The sequence below is a fragment of the Cetorhinus maximus genome, chromosome 10 (genome assembly GCF_964194155.1).
Source record: "Cetorhinus maximus chromosome 10, sCetMax3.hap1.1, whole genome shotgun sequence".
In the NCBI taxonomy this organism is placed as follows: domain Eukaryota; kingdom Metazoa; phylum Chordata; class Chondrichthyes; order Lamniformes; family Cetorhinidae; genus Cetorhinus; species Cetorhinus maximus.
The window spans coordinates 3,670,104-3,691,014 of record NC_135888.1 but is presented as its reverse complement, the minus strand read 5'-3'; the positions used below and the strand labels follow the sequence as shown (position 1 = coordinate 3,691,014).

The window sequence follows — 20,911 nt, the reverse complement described above, 5'->3', positions numbered from 1 at the left end:
GGACAATACATTTTACCTTTATTCCCTAAGTTAATGTCATGCTGGCATGCGAAATAGATTTTATTTCGCCCTCAAGTGTGTGAAAGGTGTGATACCATCTGACAGGAAGATGGATTATACAAGCATTTTGCACTGTGCTCACATCACATAATCAGGGTGATTACAACAAAATTATTAGCACAGTGATTCCAGTATAACCATTACCTTGCATCTGTTATAATCTGTATTAATGATACTTTAATCTATATAGAACAGCATGACCTCTCCTCTAAAGCTTTGCTGATGAGTTTATGAAGTTATTGAGTAAATAATTATTTCATGGACTCTATAATTTGGAAATATTTAACATTCCTCCTTCCATTATTTACCGTTTAGTGGCTTTTTATTGGGCAACAATGAGATTCTCTGCTTTTAGCTAATGTTGATATGCTCAATCAAGCATATTGATTATTGGCCCAAATTATTTTTATCAATGTAGTAAAGTACTTAAAATAAATGGTTCAATGCACTTATAACATGATTTTCAAACAAGAAATGTCCAATTGCCATAACAAAGGATTTTAACTTCAAAAATAATTATGTAATGGATTATTTCCAGAAAGTGCTTGCCTCAGATGTACATGTCCCTGTAGGGCAGAATCAGCAAGAACAGACATGCTTACCTTCAAGTTGCAGGCAGTGAGCAGATGGGTTGCCTCATCAGTGAGGTCAGCAACTATTCTTCCATGAATGCACCAGAGGTTCAAAATCTTCAGCTGTTGCCATCCAAATATCAAAATACTCCAACCATTGGCAGTTACAAATTTGTTCACATAATTTGAGTGCACTGCCTTGGGTAGCTGACGACTAAATGTTTCATTTCTACTGTATTTGATGTTTACACAATATTTTATTCCCCTGCTCTGCAATAACTCTTCAAAACTAAATCTAGCCAGCTACTGTTGATTCTAGGCCAGGAAGAATACATTTTTCTGCTCTAAATCCAATCACTATATATTTAAAAACAGGCTACTCTGATTGCCCTTTGAATAAACTGGTGTGATATTGAGATACAATCCAGTCTTGGATTCCTCAGTCTTTGTTGGGTTAACCTATCTTTATGAGGGTAATGCAGGGCACCACAGTGGGCAAACAGAAGGGAAAAGCAGCCAGACTCTGCTCATTATTATATGGAGACCTCATCAGGATTGGCTGACACACTGGCCTCTCACTACTATGTATAAGCTCACAAATAAAAAGTGGCAACTTGGGTGAGTTATCAAAGGACTACCAGCACCTGTGGAACTGTCTCCCCAGCAGAGGAGATAAATTTACTGAGGAGGTGAGGGAAGTAACTCTTTAAATGGCTGACCTGAGTCAATTTCATTACACTTAATTCCACATTATACAATCTATTCTATACTTGGTGCGAATTTTCAGACCAACCGCATTTCAGTTATCCTACACAATGGTTTAATCTTTAACATCAGTTGTATTGAGAAGTGAATGTTTAGGATTTAGAAGTGGATGCATGTTGAGAGTTTGAAAGTTCACTTTGTATTTACAGAAGCCATTATGAATGAAAGGTGACAGTCACTTAGGGACCTGTGCTGACTTCACTAATGACCCAAGACTCCATTACTGGATTGTTTCCCCCCCGCACTTAAAAACACATTGCATCACATCTCCACTTATATTGACTCTATTGTAATTCTCCAAAGGAGCCTGAACTGTAACAGAAAACATTTGGCAGTTTGTGGGTGGGTGGAGTGTAGATTATTGCATAATGTCATTTGCAGGTTCCTGTGATTTACTCCATTTCATGGTGCTTCCCTTACCTGCTCTGATAAATTGGATTTTCAGGGTTGCTAGGCAATGTACTCAGCATGGAAATCATCTTTTAAAATAAAGAGTACTGAGAGTGCAACATTGTCAGGTCATCACTGAAGATTTTGACTTGTTTTTTGTCCCCTGTTGCCACAAAGAGGTATACTGAGCTAATTGTTGCAGTGTTGCATATTTTCCTTTTCTTGCTACCAAGGTGCTGTAATTACTTTCCCACTGGGATTTCTCCTGATCGCTGTTTTTCAGAGGATAAGGAGTGTAGTATTAAAATGTTTGGGGCTGAAAGAGTTAATTTGCGGGACGGGAGAAACACCCACGCGATAGTGTAAGAGAGTCACATGACCAAGAGTCTAGCAGGAGAAAGCTCATGGCTTAGACTAAGTATTACCCGCTGTTATGGACAAGAAGGGGTTTAATTTAAACAGCCCTGATTTCTCCTCTCACCACCTGTCCATAAACAGAAAGGTGTTTTTGATTTGCTTCCTCCTTTATAAGGGGTGACATATTTCCCAAGCCTTCAGTTTTGGTGTGATTCAATTTCTATCAATAACCCCACAGCAAACTCATGTTAGGGTGAACTCAAAGGGTTAGTTTATTTGCATATGCTCCAACACGGGACGAGGGTAGCAACGTTGCCTCATTTTCACTCATACAGCAAAACAGGGATAGAGAAAGAAAGGTTTAGAGGGCAGAAACCACAGAGAAGAGAATGATTATTTCAGTGAGTTCAGAGTCCAGAATCAAAGTCCAATGGTGTATCCCTTCACAAAGGTCGGCAGGATGAACTGATACTGGATAATGCACTTTTTTTAGTAGAGTTGACTTCAACAATGACATAGGCATGCAGAGATGGTCTTGCAGGTGACGGTGCAGAAGTTCAGAAGTAGAAACAGTGTAATAGGGCCACACATTCAAACCTGTACAGAGCCCCTTTTCTGTGCTGCTGCTAGGCAGATAGAAAGCTGGCAGACTGAGCTTTACAGCTCCATAAGGTAATATTACAGGTTCCACCAGCTAGGGGGTGGAGGGGGGGAGGGGTCATGTCACATGACGCCCACCTCTCCACTTTGGGTTTGTATAGTTCCCTTTGAATTTGTTCTCTGCAGCCCGCATGGCTCGTTAGGGTCTCTTCAGAGATAAGGAGGTGCAAATTTCTCCGATACTGCCATATAGCCCGTTTTGTTCAGTTTTTACAATTTTAGAAATTAGCCATGAGGATACCTATATCTATTTTATAAAAATATATAGTGTGAGATCTTATCCCCCGACACATGTAGTCTTGTTCATCTGTAAATGGTTATGTTCATCCAATAAACAGTTACTGTTCAGATATATCTATGTCTCCATAATCGTTCCTTAGCTAGTCACAACTAACATACCACATAGAAGAAGAGCTCTGGGGAATTCTAGGGAGATCAGGCAATACCTGAGGAATCAGTCCCCACCTACTGGTACCTCCCTACTACAATGTACAGGCAGGGATGCATATACATTCTCTTGTTTAAGAACATAGGAATGTACAAGACCAAAAAGCAGAATGTACAGTTCATTACCTATATTTCTCACTTAATTTTCTCGTTACATGCCTGCTGGACATCCTCTTAACATTATTGATGGTGTCAGCTGCCTTTTCCTCCCTGTGCAGGCCACTTCCCTGTCCTGCGTGAAATAGATTTATCTGATTTGTTATTCACTTCTCTTCTGAATATCACGCCATACCCTTTCATTCTTGGGGCCATGGTAACTGTTTCTTAGGTTCCAATTTTTTGACAACATTAAGGATCTTGAATACCTCAGAAAGATGCCATCTCATTCTGTTCCTTTGCCAGTGTAAACACTAAGCTTCTGTCGTCTCTTCTTGGACCCCAAATTTTTGATGGCAGGTTTCAAACAGGGAACTTTTTCGCTGGAAACTTTGGGTGGAATTTGATACAGGTAATGGGGGTCTCGCCTGCCGGCTGGAGAACTGAAGAGAGCCATGCGTTGCCTACTTTCAAGAATTAAGTGACTCCAAGTCATTTAATAGGCCAGTGGTGGGCCTTTTCCAGAATCAAGGACAAGGGTTGCCAACTGTGATTGTACGTACTCCTGGAGGTTTCGTCACATGACTTGCTCCCACGTTCCAGCCATTAGTCATCCACCACATCCGTCTTTGTGATGTAATGTCTTCCTGTACCAATTGGAAAACAAAAAGACTCATTACCCAATTGGATGATGTTACCCAAGCAACCCTTTATTTCCCATTTTCAATACTTTTATATCTGGTAAAGAGAAATATTCAAAGGAAATGACAAAAAACATATTTTTTAAGGCCCCAATGATATTTCTCCAGAGTTGCACTCAGCAGTATCCTGGGGATCGATCTTCAATTCCTGGAGACTCCAGGCCAATCCTGGAAGGTTGGCAACTCTATCAAGGACCCCAAGGGCAGAAATCCTGCCCCCTGAGAGTTGCCTGTCAATTAGAGGCCAGCAGCTCCCCATTGCAGGCAGCACCACTGGGGATTGATAGCAGCTGCCAGCAATGCACCATCAGAAGCCCAGGGTCAATGAGGGACCTGATACCAAACGTGAGTGAGGGCAGGATGTGGGCCATGGGATCACCTAAGGGGGCAAGAGGGGCAGTTGGAAGTAAGGGTAGGGGGTGGCTCTCACACGGGCTGCTCCCTTCCCAATGCTGTGTCCCTCGATCAGGTACTGAGCGCCTGTCAATGAGGGTCTTCCCCCACATCCTCCAGGAGGCACGGGTTTGTTTTTCTGGCTCCCCCTGACTGCCCTGCCCATCGCTGGTTGAATATCAGTGGTGGCAGGATAAAGCCTTTAAGGGGGCATTACTTGCCCACTTAAGGGCCTCAATTGGCATCAGGGCAATAAGGCCATCCACGAGCCTTCCTGCCCCAGAATTAATTGGGACAGAGGCAGGAAGCTGGTTGGGTCCCCACCTAATCAGGCTGTAGCCTGAGTAAATGCCCCCCCTGCCTCCAAACTTGCCTGAGGTGAGGGCACTAAATATGCCCTTTGATACATTAGTAAAGACGATATAGGTGAAGTCTGGCTGCCGATCTGCTTGTTAGTGGAAGCTAAGGTCACAAATGCACTCTACATTTGTACATCAGAGTCATTCCAAACTGCCACTGGGAATCTTGTGATTATCAGCTAACCAGCAATGCATGGATGCGTGAAGCAAGTGACAAATTGTGATGCTGAAGCGTACAAGCTTATCTCCCTCCCAATGGACAACCAATAGCGGTGTGAGAGTGTTGTGCAATTTTACAGGACAGCAGAATACCTGAAATGTAGGCGTTACTAATTATAATCGACACAATATTTTGTTCTCCATTATATAATGCCACTATGTGCTACAACAATTTATTTTTATATAGCATCTTTAACATAATAAAATATCCCAAGGCACTTCACAGGAGTGTATTAAAACTAAATATGACACCGAGCCACAGGAGGAGATATTCAGATGACCAAAAGCTTGGTCAAAGAGGTAGGTTTTAAGGAGTATCTTAATGGCGAAAAGTGAGGTAGAGAGATTTAGGGAGGGAATTCCAAAGCTTAAGGTCTAAGTAGCTGAAGACATGGCCAACAATAGTTGAGCAATTAAAATCACGGTGATCAAGAGGTCAGAATTAGAATAGCACAGGTATCTCTGAGGGTTGTGGGGCTAGGGGAGATTACAGAGATAGGGAAGGACAATGCCATGGAGGGATTTGAAAACTAAGATGGGGATTTTAAAATCAAGAGGAGTAACCAGGGCTGTTTAAATTAATTCCCCTCCTGTCCATAACACAGTCATGTATTACAATCTCAAATCTGCTACCTTAAACATATTTGAAATTTTTGTTATTTTCCTCGGTAGCAATGTATATGAAAAGGCAGATTCACCAATTATTGCAAATGTAAAGTTTCATCCTTCTCGCGTCATGCATATACTATTGTGCTAAAGGCAAAGTGAACTGAAATAAAACTTCTTGCCCTTTAAAATAACACATCTATATTTACACTGGCACTCTGGAGTAGGTGGAGATGGAAATTGAGCCTAGAATCTGACAGCTTCTGTCCATCCAATTTCACCTACATGGTGTCCCACTGGAACTGATATTGGGTGTATCATACTTCCGCCTTTCATATTTTTAGTCAGATACAAATGTTGGGGATATATCATACAATGCATTTTCTTATCAATTGTGCCGTAACTATATTCGAAATGCTATGAATTCCTGGTGTGCGGAGTTGCTAAAATGGCAAACACAGGATTTGAAACTTCCCAGGGTACCACAAAAAACATTTATTATAGAGGAGAAGTAGCTCCAACTATATCTTCCAATCAGCTAAGAATCTGTGCTCATCTCAGAACCAACATATCCCAGGTGTGTAAAACTGGTAAATTTAGTCCTCATTTTCTGTCTGGAAAACAAGCACATCAAGGATTAATTTCAACCCCTGCGTTACTTAGGCAAAGCACTGTTCAAAAACAGAAGGTACAGACACACACAACGTATGGAGATTTAAAATGTGGTACTAATACAGACTTTATGCAGAGTGTGTTCTTGACAAGGTCTGGAAGGATCAAGGGGTATGAATGGCAGATTTGTGACTTGAATTAAAGAAGGAAAACTCTAGCTGCAGACATATGTCCAGTGTGTATGGCTAAGATGTAGAAAGGACTGTTAATGTGGTGGCTCCTTTTCAAGTTATGAGAAGGCCTCCTGTAACAGAGCGGCACAAATTTTTCAAGCTGCCAGCTCTTTATGACGATCTGGTTCCTCTTGATTCTTCCCTTGCTGCATGGGGTTGGGAGGGGCGTGGGGGTCTTTCTCTGCAGCCTCCATTATGCTGCTTCTTTGCAAGGAAATGTTGCGTTGCATTAAAACAATCCTTGAAATTTTCATCAGTGCTGTGTTGCTGAATGTCTAGGTCAATCCAAGCCCTGAATGACTGCTTTAATATGCCAGTGTGCTGATATTTCTGGTGGGGGCTGTATACATCTCGTTATAACCCTGAAATTCCATACAGTTTTCCCAATCTCATACAAAATCATTGAAGTGCTAAAAGCCATGGCTGCAGAGGATCCAGAGCTTTGATGCAAAGGCATCCTGACTTGCTTCTCAGGGTTAAATGTTGGTGGAAGCACAGACTGCCTTTAAGTGATAGCATGATGATTTGCTGCTGGGAAAATGAGTATTTTGTAGTACATGGTGATTACGGATGAGTTGAGCATTGACAGTGAAATCCTTTAAGATTCAAGTAACCTACAGACTTGACTATTGCAGTGCACTCATGGCTGATCTCCCACATTCTACCCTCCATAAACTTGAGGTCATCCAAAACTCAGCTGCCCATGTCTTAAGTTCCATTCACCTATCACACCCAGCTCACTGACTTACATTGGCTCCCGGTCAAGCAATGGCTTGATTTTAAAATCTCCATCTTAGTTTTCAAATCCCTCCATGGCATTGTCCCTCCCTATCTCTGTAATCTCCCCTAGCCCCACAACCCTCAGAGTTACCTCAGCTATTCTAATTCTGACCTCTTGATCACCGTGATTTTAATTGCTCAACTATTCTTGGTGTATTTGCATTTACATGTATACATGAATAGAGAAAAAAGCCACAGGCAAATGAAAGTGAAATCTACATTAGAAATTGGTTTCAGATGTGGAGCAGTGTAATCTTCTCTGTCCTTTGGAAACACTTTGGTCATTTCTCTTCATAACCGAATGGCTCAAAAGGTCATCGTTGTTGCTGTTACATAATTCTTTTTCACCCTGTATATCTATTTTTGCCAGTCGCCACAACCAAACACAGTTCTACATATATGTTCTGCTCATGTTTCAGTATCAGTGTCACTTCCGTGAATTCATTAGGGCATATTTTCCTGAGTATAGGATCTCCAGGAGCACCCGAACAGGAGGCACAGTTAACTGGATAAGCATAATTTTGGGTCTCTGTTCCTATCAGTCTACCCATAGGGTCCTTAACTTCATTTGAGAAGGCACTGTATCTGAAGGAAGAACTGGTATTCCAATAAAGAGCTTTTGGTGCATTTATGGTGGAAGTTTCCAGTCCGCCCCCATGGCGGGTTTAATGGTCAGCAGGGGCGGAACAATACAGCGGGAGTGGAAATATTATATGCCGGCAGGAATCAATAGAAACCAAATAGTATCATACCGTTAATGGGACACAGATGAGGGCCCGACCTGAATCATTCCCCCCTGTCCGTGTGATATCACACCGGTCTGGAACACGTCTGGACGAATATTGCATATACATGTTGGACTTACCTGCAAGGCAGCCTGAGGCAGCAGAGCTTGGAAGGGGAGGTGGAAGCCTCCAGGAACCAGACCCTAGAACACAATGCGCAGCAGTGGGTGGGTGGAGCATCTACAATGTGGATCCTCTAACTTCAGGACTTTCCAGGAGGTGGATGTTCTCCTTCAACTGTGGGTAAGCTGATGTCCAGCCTCAGTTTTACAGTTTTGGTCTCCTTACCTGAGGAAGGATGTACTTGCTATAGAGGGAGTGCAGCGAAGGTTTACCCAACTGATTCCTGGGATGGCGGGACTGACATATGAGGAGAGATTGAGTCGGTTAGGATTATATTCGCTGGAGTTCAGAAGAATGAGGGGGGATCTCATAGAAACCTATAAAATTCTAACAGGACTAGACAGGGTAGATGCAGGAAGGATGTTCCCAATGGTGGGGGAGTCCAGAACCAGGGATCATAGTCTGAGGATATGGGGTAGACCATTTAGGACTGAGATGAGGAGAAATTTCTTCACCCAGAGAGTGGTGAGCCTGTGGAATTCGTTACCACAGAAAGTAGTTGAGGCCAAAACATTGTATGTTTTCAAGAAGGAGTTAGATATAGCTCTTGGGGCGAAAGGGATCAAAGGATATGGGGAGAAAGCGGGAGCAGGCTATTGAGTTGGATGATCAGCCATGATCATAAAGAATGGTGGAGCAGGCTCGAAGGGCTGAATGGCCTACTCCTGCTCCTAGTTTCTATGTTTAGATATGGTGCCCAGATGTGACGGCAGGATGTGCGCCATCCAGCCCACCCTACTGTGCAAAATGTCAGGAAACCCCCGACTACATAATTAATTAGGCTAGCATCGTATGATACAATGTGAAATCCATAGCAGGAAACATTCCCTGTTCTCATCCCCGTCACGGGGCACTTAGTCCCTGGATGGAAAATTCCGCCCTATGATGCCAGAATGATCCACAACCAAATCCTGTCCTGGTATTGATCAGAGATAACGTGAGCTGCCCACATTAAATTAGGTGTTTAAAAAAAGTAAAAATGCTTTTTAATCCCCTGTAAAGTCAGGGTCGGTAAGACATTTGAGACAAAAGTACTTCATCGGTTTGCTGCTGTTCTACATTGTAAAAGGATAGTGCCTCCCAAACGTTTTGCTGCAGTAAACACAGAACAATGTGGTGCATGGCAGGGGTTCATATCAGAATCCCTCTTTACTTCTGATGAAAAGTCATTCGGTCTTGAAACGTTAACTGTATTCCTCTCCGCAGATGCTGTCAGACCTGCTGAGTTTTTCCAGCTATTTTTGTTTTGTTCCCTCTTTACTTATGCTGTCAGGAAGAGGAAGAGCGGGAAAGCACTTTTCAATTCAAGCTGGTACGATTAGGTGAGAACAGATGGAATGGCTTTGCTCTTTACCCACACCTCCTTTGACCCGCAACAGTTTTTGGAAAAATAGATATGCTTGCCAATTCAGCGAGTGTTTAACTGTTTATGTGCTGTGACTGTAAAAGACAACAGACAGATTTCCTTGTGTTTTTTTTTAAGGAAAAGAGGGTGGTTTTTATTGTGCTTAACCCAGTCTAGGTAAAATAATAAAAAACGCTCCAACTTTCACACGCACACACACACTCAAGCTCACACAAACAAAAATAGGTTACAAAGTGGGAGGATAGATTGACTGATACTTTTAAAGTCCAATAAGGTTAAAGTTATACAGTTCTCATACGTTGATGACTTGGGTGGATCCAGGCTGAGCTCGATGGTCTTTTTGGTTTTGGTGTCAAGGTGGTTTAAAGATGTAGATGGACAATTTATCTGTTCTTCTGGAGGTAGCATTTGCTTGGTTGAGCTCTTTAAAAAAATTCTGCACGCAGCACATAGTCAAACAGCAGACAGGTTTCAAGTTTCATCAAAGCTCCTTCAACAGCACCTTCCAAACCCACGACCACTACCATCTAAAAGGACAAGGGCAGCAGATAGATAGGAACATCACCAGCTGGAAGTTACCCTCCAAGTTACTCACCATGCTGACTTGGAAATATATTGCCGTTCTTTCACTGTTGCTGGGTCAAAATCCTGAAACTCCCTTCCTAACAGCACTGTGGGTGTACCTACACTACATGGACTGCAGCAGTCAAGAAAGCAGCTCACCACCAAGGGTAACTAGGGATGGGCAATAAATGCTGGCCCAGCCAGCGAAGCCCACATCCTGTGAATGAATAAAAAATAGATGGGGAGAGAGAGGAAGGCCAACACAGTAGCCTTGCCACTTTAATATTTCTGTTTCTGGCCTGGAGAAAACAGTTTCTTAAAACACAAAAGAGTGTTAGCTGGCTTTTCACATGATCCCCCTCTCAGCAAATGCCCAGTTCCCAAATATGGTCATGGCTAGTGTATTCCAGGTGGATGGTTTCGACTTGATTAGATTATGACTGGGTGAATTCCTTTACCGACCAGAGTTCATTGTCTGAGATGATTATTTCTAATACATAGTCCCCATCCAGGTGATTAGATAATCTGTGAAGGGGTTAGGAGATTATCCCATTCTCACTCCAAGGTAATTGTCTCTGCTGAGGTTTTCTAGACAGGTTGGCTCCACTTAATGGCTTTGGAATTTATCATTTACAGTGATGCAAATATTCAGCTATCTTGAATCTGCAGTTTCAAGTCACTGGAATTTTGCCTCAGTCTCTTTAAAATTCAATTAGTGGTTTCCAGCTAGTAAATCCATAAAATCATTTCCGATATAAAGCATGGCTTTGCAACAAAGCGCATAAGACAAGCACCGTAGGAGAGGAACATCAGCTTAAGGTACCAAGTTGAGCAGGTTCATAGGCTATGATAGACATAATTGGGCTTTTGTAAGGACCAATAACTCTGTACACTCAGGTTTAGTAGAGGAGTCATCAGAGAGTTATGTCACTTGCTATTTGAAGATCTGAAATCATGCTCCTGAGTCTCTACTGGTGAGGATCCTTCTTGCCTGCTAAGAAGAGCAGGTTAAGATCAGAACTGTGGGAAGACAGTGGGAGATGAGTAGATTGGTTCCATTAGATTTTAATGGTCCATCTTCCTGGCTTCCCCAAGCTAACTGAATTAAAATATTTGGCCTAAACAGACCCATCACAATTTGTACAATAAAGAGGAAAGTGAATTAGCAATGTCAGCCTGTGTCTGAACTAGCCACTTTCATTTGGACTGGGTAATCATACAAAAAGATCACAAAGATAGTACAATTGAAGGAGGGAGTTGCCAAATTTTGTGTCTGCACTAGATATTCTCCAAGGTTCAGGATCACTGGACACTACTATAAATGGACATTTTACCTTCGAATCAGGGATTTTTCTTATAAGGTTCCCTCTCATTTACCTCCTTAATGGAATAAGAAGACTGAGCTTTCCTAACCTTTTCTTATGATACAGTATTTCAACACTAGGGGTTAATCTCATTACCCTTCTCTCATTACCCTTCTTTGCATCCCTTCAAAGGCTTGCATGCTTCCTTTCTGCTTTGGCATACAGAAATAGAGTACATGAGGAATGGCCTGACCAAAGTACCATTCAACCTCAGGCTTGTATTCCACTGCTCTGGCAATGCAGTTCACCCTTCTTTTTGCTTTGTTGATAGCTGCACCACAATGATTCGACATTAGAGATATCAGTCTCTCCTTGGCCAATAAAACATCACTTATAAACTAAATAAGTATTAGTTAAAATTTTTGTTCTTCTAACGTGTAATCCCTTGAATTTTATCTGTCATAATTTTTGTGAATTTTGTAAAGGTTTTTCTGTATTGCCTTGCTGCTTAATTAAAATTGACAGTCACCCCTCTTTTCTACCTATTCAACTGCAAATATGTTTCTGAATCTAGGTCATTTATGTAGACTGGAAAGAATAGTGGTGCCAACATGATCCTTGAGGCACTGCGCTTGGTATAATTTCCTAGTCTGATGTCACTTCTCAGGCCTTCTGTTTACCCTACTTCTTTTCTTTCAGTCAATTCCTTATCAACCTCCAAGCTTTACCTCAGATGTCCAATAATTTAAGCTCATGTAACAGCCTTTTATTTGAGACGTCATCAACGGTTTTCTGGAAGTTTGAACTCACTACATCATGCGAATTAGCAACATCCACTTGGGATATCACGGTCTAGGAACTGGTCCACACACAGTGCCCGTTTTTCAGGTTCTACTCCCATTCCAGAATCCAGCCCATGGCCTGAACATTGGTGGCTCAGTACAAACTCCAGATTCACTTACCCAAGCTTTGATGCAACACTAGTAGTGGGCTTGGTTGACCAAATACTCTTTACTGGCTGGCTCTGATACCATATCAGCTCCATTATTATAATGAAGGCTCAAGCTCCAATATCAGAGGTACTTCAGGCCTCACTATTCAGACAGGGCATTCCCTGCGCACCCAAGGAAAAGTGCACCTGAATTTCTGGACTATTATCTCAAAAAAAGTTAAGGAAGTTGGTGAGGCATGATCTGCCCTGTCTGTGATCGGGTTAGTTGCCATTTGCCAGTGATATAAAATATCGTGATATCAAAATAGATTTAACACAATTTATCATAGATATTCTATGTACAAAAAGTTAACTTGATTTAGTTGAACTGGTGCTTTTATTCCTTGCAATAATCTGTGACAAAAATAGAAAATGCTGGAAACACTCAACAGGTCTAACAGCATCTGTGGAGAGAAAGACAGAGTTAACATTTCGAGTCCGTATGACTCTTCTTCAGAGCAATAATCTGTGCTACAAATTTGCAATTGCAGAGTTATGGGGAGAGACTGAGGCAGAAATTTCTTTTCTCTGTGGGCTAAAAAAATCATACAAACAGAACAATTGGAATTGCTTGATGAATAATAAAAGTTACATCAAGCAGAAACTTTGGCTTTAGATTTTTGGGATAAACTTTGGACTGTAATAGATTGGCCTTGCTTTTACAGTCAGCTGTCTGGGTATACCAGCTTATAGCTGAGGATAGGAAGTTTATGGATAGGTAATAAGTAGTGAATAAGCTAATCTAAGAACAACTTAGCCATTTAATAGAACATTACTAAAATGTGAAAAGAAAAGAAAGACTTGCATTTATATAATGCTTTTCACAACCATCGGATATCCTTATGCGATTTACAGCCAATGAAATGCTTTTGAAGTGTAGTCACTGCTATAATGTAAGAAACATAGCAGCCAATATGTGCACAGCAAGTTCCCATAAACTGCAATGTCAGAAGATACTATGTTTTTGCGATGTTAATTAGGGGATAAATATTGTCCAGGGCACCAGGGATAACTCCCCTGCTCGTCTACAAAATAGTGCTTTGGGATCTTTTATATCCACCTGTGAGGGGGGATGGGGCCTCTGTTTAACATTTGTTCCGAAAGATGGCAATTCCAACAGCTCAGCACCCCTTCACGCCTGCACTTGAGTGCCTGCTTTATTTTTGTGTTCAAGTCCTGGACTGGGACTTGAATCCACAACCTTGTGATTTCAAGGTTAGAGTGCTATCAACTGAGTCACAACTGATATGTGATGTGAAGAATACTGAAGTTCAGTCAACAGTTTTCTTTAAACTATCAGTGGGAATGCTAGTGTTCTGTTGCTTGTGCTATTGTGTCTAACCATTAAACCATAGGTCAGTTACCTTTTTTGGAGTTCTGGTGCAATCTTTTTATTCTGTTGTAAATGAGAGTGCCAGCACTAATGTTTTTATTTAATATTTGTTTGGGCAGATTTTCACATGCCTAATGAAGTACAACATAGATATAATTGAAATGTGACTTTCAGTTTACTGGAGCATTTGAGTGCTACCCTATGTATGGGTGATTCCCCCAGCAACCTCCGGGAAGTTTCAAAAGTTGATCCACTCTAAGCAAGGGTTTAATTGTACCTGTTTACAGATTCCATGGTATTGTTTCTAAAAGGCTCCAGTTGCTTAGTCTGTGTGGCATCGTTTATAGTACCATGCTTACAATGGTGGCATTGAAAACACTTGTAGGCTTTTCTTCATTCTATAACTACTCTGGCCACCAGTGGAAGAAGTACAAGTTCTTTTTGCTCATCTTTCTTTGATATTTTATATCTCTCGCCAATAAAATGGTGTTTAAACCGTTAGGAGATCCTTCGGAAGGAATGTGTCCAAACAGGCAATGAACTCCTATGTGCTTTCCATTATCTATCCATTACTTTCCATTATCTCTATCCATTACTTTCCATTACCTCTATCCTTTCCATTATTGTAATAAACATGCTGAACTTACTATAGGGTAACTGTATGAAAGTTTAACAAATATCTGAAATTTCTTTCCATCTTAACATGGTGGGGGGTTACCATTTCACAAATTTTGAAGCTTAATTATGTTTAAGCCTAAAATTGAAAGAACATATATCAGAATATTATTCTGAGATTTATTAATTTGTGAAAATCAGAGGCTGTTACTCCTTTGCAGCTACTAGCAGGTAGAACTGGTAGAGGAGAATAGTTCACCTCCTGTCACTCAGCTTGGGACTGTGAAACTTCACTGATGGGATGGGGAAATAATTTTTAAAAAGGATGATTTAAGTAAATTGATAAGAAAATATGGAGAACTGCATCTTGTTTTTTATTTTATAATTAATATTTCAGCAATGATCAGGAGACAATGTTTACAGTATTAATACTGTGCACTCAAAAAGGAATCAATACTTATATACCTAGAGTCCATTATCCCATTTTAAATCTAATACAAACACAACAGCAACAGAGTTTAGCTTTTTTATCATGTCATGTAGTGAGTTAGGGTCCTGAAAGGCTTCCATATTTCAACGAAGCAGGAATGGGTGCCTTGAGGGTAAATGCAGTGTGTTGTGTAGAACTGGGTCACTCTGAGCAGAAAGATTGCAGATTCAATTTTCTGTCTACGCTGAACTTGTTGATCTCAGCCGGAGTTGGTGAAGGCATGAAAGCTCTTCTAGACTGAGAACATACAGCAGCCAGTGTCCCTGTCCCTGACTTTTGTCTAATGGTTCCTGCTGGAGGTGTATTGTGCAGATGACAGATATAAACATAATTGGGATTAAATATGATGGCATTCTCCACAATCAAATTGTCTGCCAAAATGCATTGTCCAGGCTCAGATGCTTCAACAAGATATTACAGAACTCTCCCCCACTTCATTCCCTCTTGCCAGAGACTAGCAGGCAGAGCGAGCATACAGCTTCGCTAGGGTTGCAGGCTTACACAACAGTGGACAGCAAATTGTGATATGTTGCAAATATTTCCAGCTCCAACCTGAAAGGAGCCTGACCCATAAAAGTTCATTTCCATAGTCATCTTCACAGCAACTGGCAATGTAATCCAATGTGGCTGCAGCAATTGGAAAATTTCAGTGATGACCTCCTTAGTGAAACACACTGGGGTTCAGATAGGAGAACTGGTCCCTGAAAAGCATGAGCAGATAAGGCCTTCTGCTGAGAGCCTTACACCTCCTCCTCCTCCTCCCTCTTCCAGCAAATTGTCCTGCTCTGCATGGAGTTATGAAATCTTGTTCATAATTCATATGTTTTAGAGGTATAACTTTTATTTTTAGGAATTAAAGTGTTAAATATAAGATAAATGGAAACACGGTTAAGAAACAGGCATGCATTTAAAATATATATACACAAAAAATGAAACAAGCTTGAGCTAATTACAATGAAAAGGTAATTTGTGTTTATCTTACAAGGTCAGAGATAGAAGTGTAAAACTTAGACAATGAATGACCCATCTCTGGACTTGTAATGGAGCCAGAAGGTCTACCTTTACTTCAATAAAAGATTTAAATTATTCACATATTTCCAGATCAAAAGAAGCCAAAATTTCCAGATCAAAAGAAGAAAAAACCAGCTTATAAACAAAGCGGGGTTCCTTATTAGGACCCAGCAAGTCTGGAGAGGGCAATCATATCCATTAGAGATATAAATTATTCATATTGGTTTGAATATTAAAGAATTGTGTTGAAGGTAAAAAGATAATTAGTTTACATTTCTGTTTGGAACATCCCAGGTATGCCACATTGTCATGGGGATGGGCTGTGGTGGGAGGGGTTAGAAAGTTTCTGTTGTTTAACTTATCTGTGCATGTGTTTGCTCACAGAAGCAAGCAGCCAGTCAGCTTGGAATATGGAAGAGAGGAAGCATCTACCAGGAGCTGGGAATCAGCTGTGGAGCCAGCAGCTGTACAGAAGCTGTGGTAACATAGAGGGCCATTAAGAACCAGGAGTATTCCTGCTGTTTAAATTCCTAAGCAAGGAGGCAGTGAAGCCCACGCTTGAACTGAAGAGTCCACAGTCCATGAGGTCTTTGAAGAAAATTGGAGGATCAGTTAGTGAAAAGCTAATGGAAGGATCTCCATGAAATTTCATACCTAAGAGAATAACTGGAACACTGAGGATAAATCAAAGTGACAGTTGGAGTGCTAAAGAATATGTTTAGGTTGGTCCCAGGAAAAGTGAGTGAACCTTCGAGATTCTTGTAACATATAAAGGAACTCTTGGGCTGGGAATTCGGGGGGTGGGTGGGGGGTGGTGGTGGTGAGTAACAAGTAGAACCGAGTTTATAGCATAACTCTTTATAACTGATAGTGTTGTTAGTGGGGTTCATTTTGTTTAAAAATGTGAAATCTTATGGTGTAGTTCTGTCAGTTAATTTCTGGGTTTTCAGGTTTCTCTCTAAACATTAAAGGTCTCTAATAACAATGGCCTCCACTCATTCTCTAAATCACGCTCTATTCCAAGTGGAAGGCCTACAAGTGCACCCATATCTGGGAGGAACTGTATGTGCAGGATCCTTGAAGTCAGCAAAAAGTACTTCAGCACGACCATACCACTCCAAGTAGAATTCTGAAACTTAAAGTAACTATGAAATGCACCAAAATGTGTGAAATTGTAGCAAAAGCCATAACAAATAAACCAGCAGCTAACCTGTAATTAGTTGATGATCCTTTTAAATAGCACTGGCGGGGTGGTCTTTGCTGCTGTATAACGTGTGTTCAGCTGTGTATGCTTAAGAAAGGGCTTCAAAATGGCAGTGCCAGTGTCAAATCAATTTGAAGGTCATGATCTACCTGCTGTGCAGGTGTTCACTAATGTCTGCATCAAGGTGTGTCGGGTATGCTTACATCACAGGCATGAGTACAGCAATACAGACGGCATTTTTCAGCTGAAACAGCACTCAGTGCCCCAAAAAGCAGGCATGTGAGCCTAATTTCTCACCAATTATGTTTTTTAAATTCTTTCACAGGACGTGGGTGTTGCTGGCAAGGCCAGCATTTGTTGCCCATCCTTATTGCCCCTTGAACTGATGGCTTACTCAGCCATTTCAGAGGGCCGTTAAGAGTCAGCCACATTGCTTTGGGTCTGGAATCACATGTAGGCCAGACTAGGTAAAGGCAGCAGATTTCCTTCCCTAAAGGACATTGATGAATCAGATGGGTTTTTACGACAATCGATGATAGTTTCACAGTCACCATTACTAAGGCTAGCTTTCATTTCCAGATTTATTAATTGAATTTAACTTCCACTAACTGCCATGGTGGGATTTGAACCCATGTCCCCAGAGCATTAGGCTAGACCTCTGGATTAGTAGCCCAGTGACATTACCATTACACCACCCTTATTTAGGGCATCAGAGAATAAGGAAAAGCACAGCAGTCTTTTCACAATGTTATGATTATGTTGCACATGTTTAATCTATCAGGAGCAAATAATTAATTGCTATGTTACAGCTGCTTCAAAGAATGTTTTTTTCTACATTCGTCAAAATGTTTCACTCAATTGACTAACAGTCAGTGCACATTTGTATTAGCAACACCTGTCCTGCTCTTGTCATTAAAGCTTGGCTGAACTTATTTTACAGCTCTGTGCCTCAGGGAGATTTCTGCACTTTTTCACGCACATGCGCGAAAGAGCGCAGGCCCCGACTCTCCCTCCTCCCCCAGCCCGCACAGGTAGCTCTGAGCGCAGGCCCCGACTCTCCCTCCTCCCCCAGCCCGCACAGGTAGCTCTGAGCGCAGGCCCCGACTCTCCCTCCTCCCCCAGCCCGCACAGGTAGCTCTGAGCGCAGGCCCCGACTCTCCCTCCTCCCCCAGCCCGCACAGGTAGCTCTGAGCGCAGGCCCCGACTCTCCCTCCTCCCCCAGCCCGCACAGGTAGCTCTGAGCGCAGGCTCCGACTCTCCCTCCTCCCCCAGCCCGCACAGGTAGCTCTGAGCGCAGGCCCAGACTCTCCCTCCTCCCCCAGCCCGCACAGGTAGCTCTGAGCGCAGGCCCTGACTCTCCCTCCTCCCCCAGCCCGCACAGGTAGCTCTGAGCGCAGGCCCCGACTCTCCCTCCTCCCCCAGCCCGCACAGGTAGCTCTGAGCTCTTCTAGGTGAGTGTCACACTGGGCAGGACTTAATTGGCCTGCCCACATAATATGGCAGCGTGCAGCCGATCGCCTCCACGCCCGCCCATGCCCGCTCCCAATGGGGAGAAAATACTCCCCATGATTTCAGGAATCAAGAATGGGGCTGCTGCTCAGGCAAAGCACAGGTCTCATTAACATTGAACAATTATTAAAATTGGATCCCATGGCAAATTTCATAACTTAGAGTGATAGACTACCCACTGCTTTCGTATCACCCATGTTCAATGAGTGCAAGAGTATTCTTTAACCTGGCTTGCTGAAGTACTTTGTGTTTTTGAGTTGCCGTTGAAATTTTTTTCCCGTAATTTTGAAAATTTTGCTGTAATTGCTCCATTCATTAGTTAGTTTGGCTGGATTGTCTGCCATTTTGTACTTTTTTCATAAATATTCACATTCATTTAAATAGATCCACATAAATTAATGAGATAGTGATCCCTTTGAACAGTCCCATAATAGTATGATTTGCACAAGGTAGATAAATTCATGAGAGGAGAACAAATGCAGATGCTTAGAAACTTGAAACTTTTTTTCTGTATCTGTTACTACCCCAGAACCCATATTTATAAACCTTCTACATGTACCAGACATGTTAGAGAGACCCATCGCATTACGCCTGCTTTGTAAAACTGGATGTCACAAAGTTGTATCAAGATGTTTCAGATCTTATCTACAGAACAAGTATGGCTCTTCCCACAAAATTGAAAATGACCACATCATGAAGATTCTAACGCTACAGGATCCTTCTGAGCCACCACAGGAAACATATGCTACTCCAGGAAATCTGTATCAATTCTTATATACTCCTATTTGATATTTTCTGGAGACACAATAGTATCAGGTTGGTGAAATGGGGATACTGGATTTTTCACCAACCAACCCTGCCATCAAATTGTGCATAAACAAAGTTCTCTATCAAAGCTTTTCATGTACCAGTAGCCTTTTCAAGTTAAGCAGAAGGATTCCCATCACGAAAGCTGCTGTGGTTGACCCTCAGCACTTCCGGAGGAGGTGAGCTCACCCCCATTTTTGCCATTTTCCAGAAAACCAGAGAAATACTGTCAATTATCTCCATCATTATGCCCCACCAACCTCTTTTCCAAAAGGTGCTGCACCTCTGACCTTGCCCTTTTATGTACCCTCATTCCCTTCACCCTCATTTAGTGTCAGAGCTGTTTGAGACTGGATCCAATGGAAACTAATGCTAATAATTCTTTTCCTGTGAGGAAGTATATCCCCTGCACTATGCCTGTTTCAAATTTTAGAAATTTTCTCCGGGAACCTCCAGTATGCAGAGAACAGAAGTATCTTGCTGCTGCAGGAGAGACTGGTCCTTTGAGCCACGGTTGGACCACATTGCTGGTCCATTATATGGATCGTTTTTACTTATCAGATCGACAGGCTATCATTTTTTGTTTTTACATGCATCAATACACCACTTGGTCAACTAATAAATATCTATTTTTGAAAATATGTTGAAAAGATCCAATGTAATGGCAGAACTAGATTAGACGTTAGGGAGGTTCACTGTTCGCAGGAAATAGTGGACCTATGGGACAGGCTGCTGGCTTATCTAATGGACTCTGATTAATTGATTCCTTCAAATGTGAACCGGACTGGTTTCTGGCTGTGTGGAGATCTCTTTGTACAAGCGGTAGGTACCTGTCAATGTTAATAAGGGCCTGAGGTCTCCTGGACTAGTATTTGATTGCCCAAAGGGATTGGAAGGCAATTTTTCATCCCTCTCCTTAATTGTCCTTAGTTTTTACCTTTCTTTGGCCTCTCAAAAGGCTTCCAGGTGAGTGTGAATGCATTGTGATACTCAAAGCATCACAATTGTATGGGACAAATTGGCTGGGTCTGTAGATACTTTCCAATTCATTATTTTTCATATGTTTGTATTGATGAACATGAGTGTGCAATCTATAGCTACAGCTGCTTTTTAATCCATTTCTCTGGAATTGTAATGATTTGAGAGAAATTTACTCACTGGTTGCTATCAAGAGTGCAGTATTATAAATTTATCGCTTGGTGGCAGAAGATGAGAGTTAGGGTAAAGGCTAAGGTTATGAATGAAAATAATTGGAGGAGATCTGCTAGATTGAAATGCTATTAGGTGCAGTGTTAGTTGTTTCAAAAAAGAATGAATGGGCCTTTTTGAAAAAAAAATTAGCAGATGCACAATTCCTTTTGTGAAAGATCATAAAAATCTACAGGAACCACAGCTATCAGTTCAGGAAGTTTCTGTCATTAAGGACATTTTTAAAGAGATGTTGCACTGGGAAGAGCATTAGTTGTTTTGTACGTTGGAGCATTAATGTGTGGCAACGCAGACAGAAGTTTAATTTCCCCATACAAGTTGCTGTGGACAGTAAAAAGGATTGCATGTCA

General features: G+C 41.7%; 1 long non-coding RNA gene across 1 annotated transcript in view; it reads right to left on the bottom strand.

The window, feature by feature from the left end:
* Window positions 1-2,392: 2,392 nt before the first annotated feature.
* LOC144685407 (uncharacterized) overlaps window positions 2,393-20,911 on the bottom strand; it is a 33,413-nt gene continuing 14,894 nt past the window's right edge. The window contains exons 3-4 of the long non-coding RNA XR_013577718.1: window positions 8,116-8,395; window positions 2,393-3,994 (exon numbers count right to left, since the gene is read on the bottom strand). This is a non-coding gene — a long non-coding RNA (uncharacterized LOC144685407). The remainder of the gene's footprint in view (window positions 3,995-8,115; window positions 8,396-20,911) is intronic.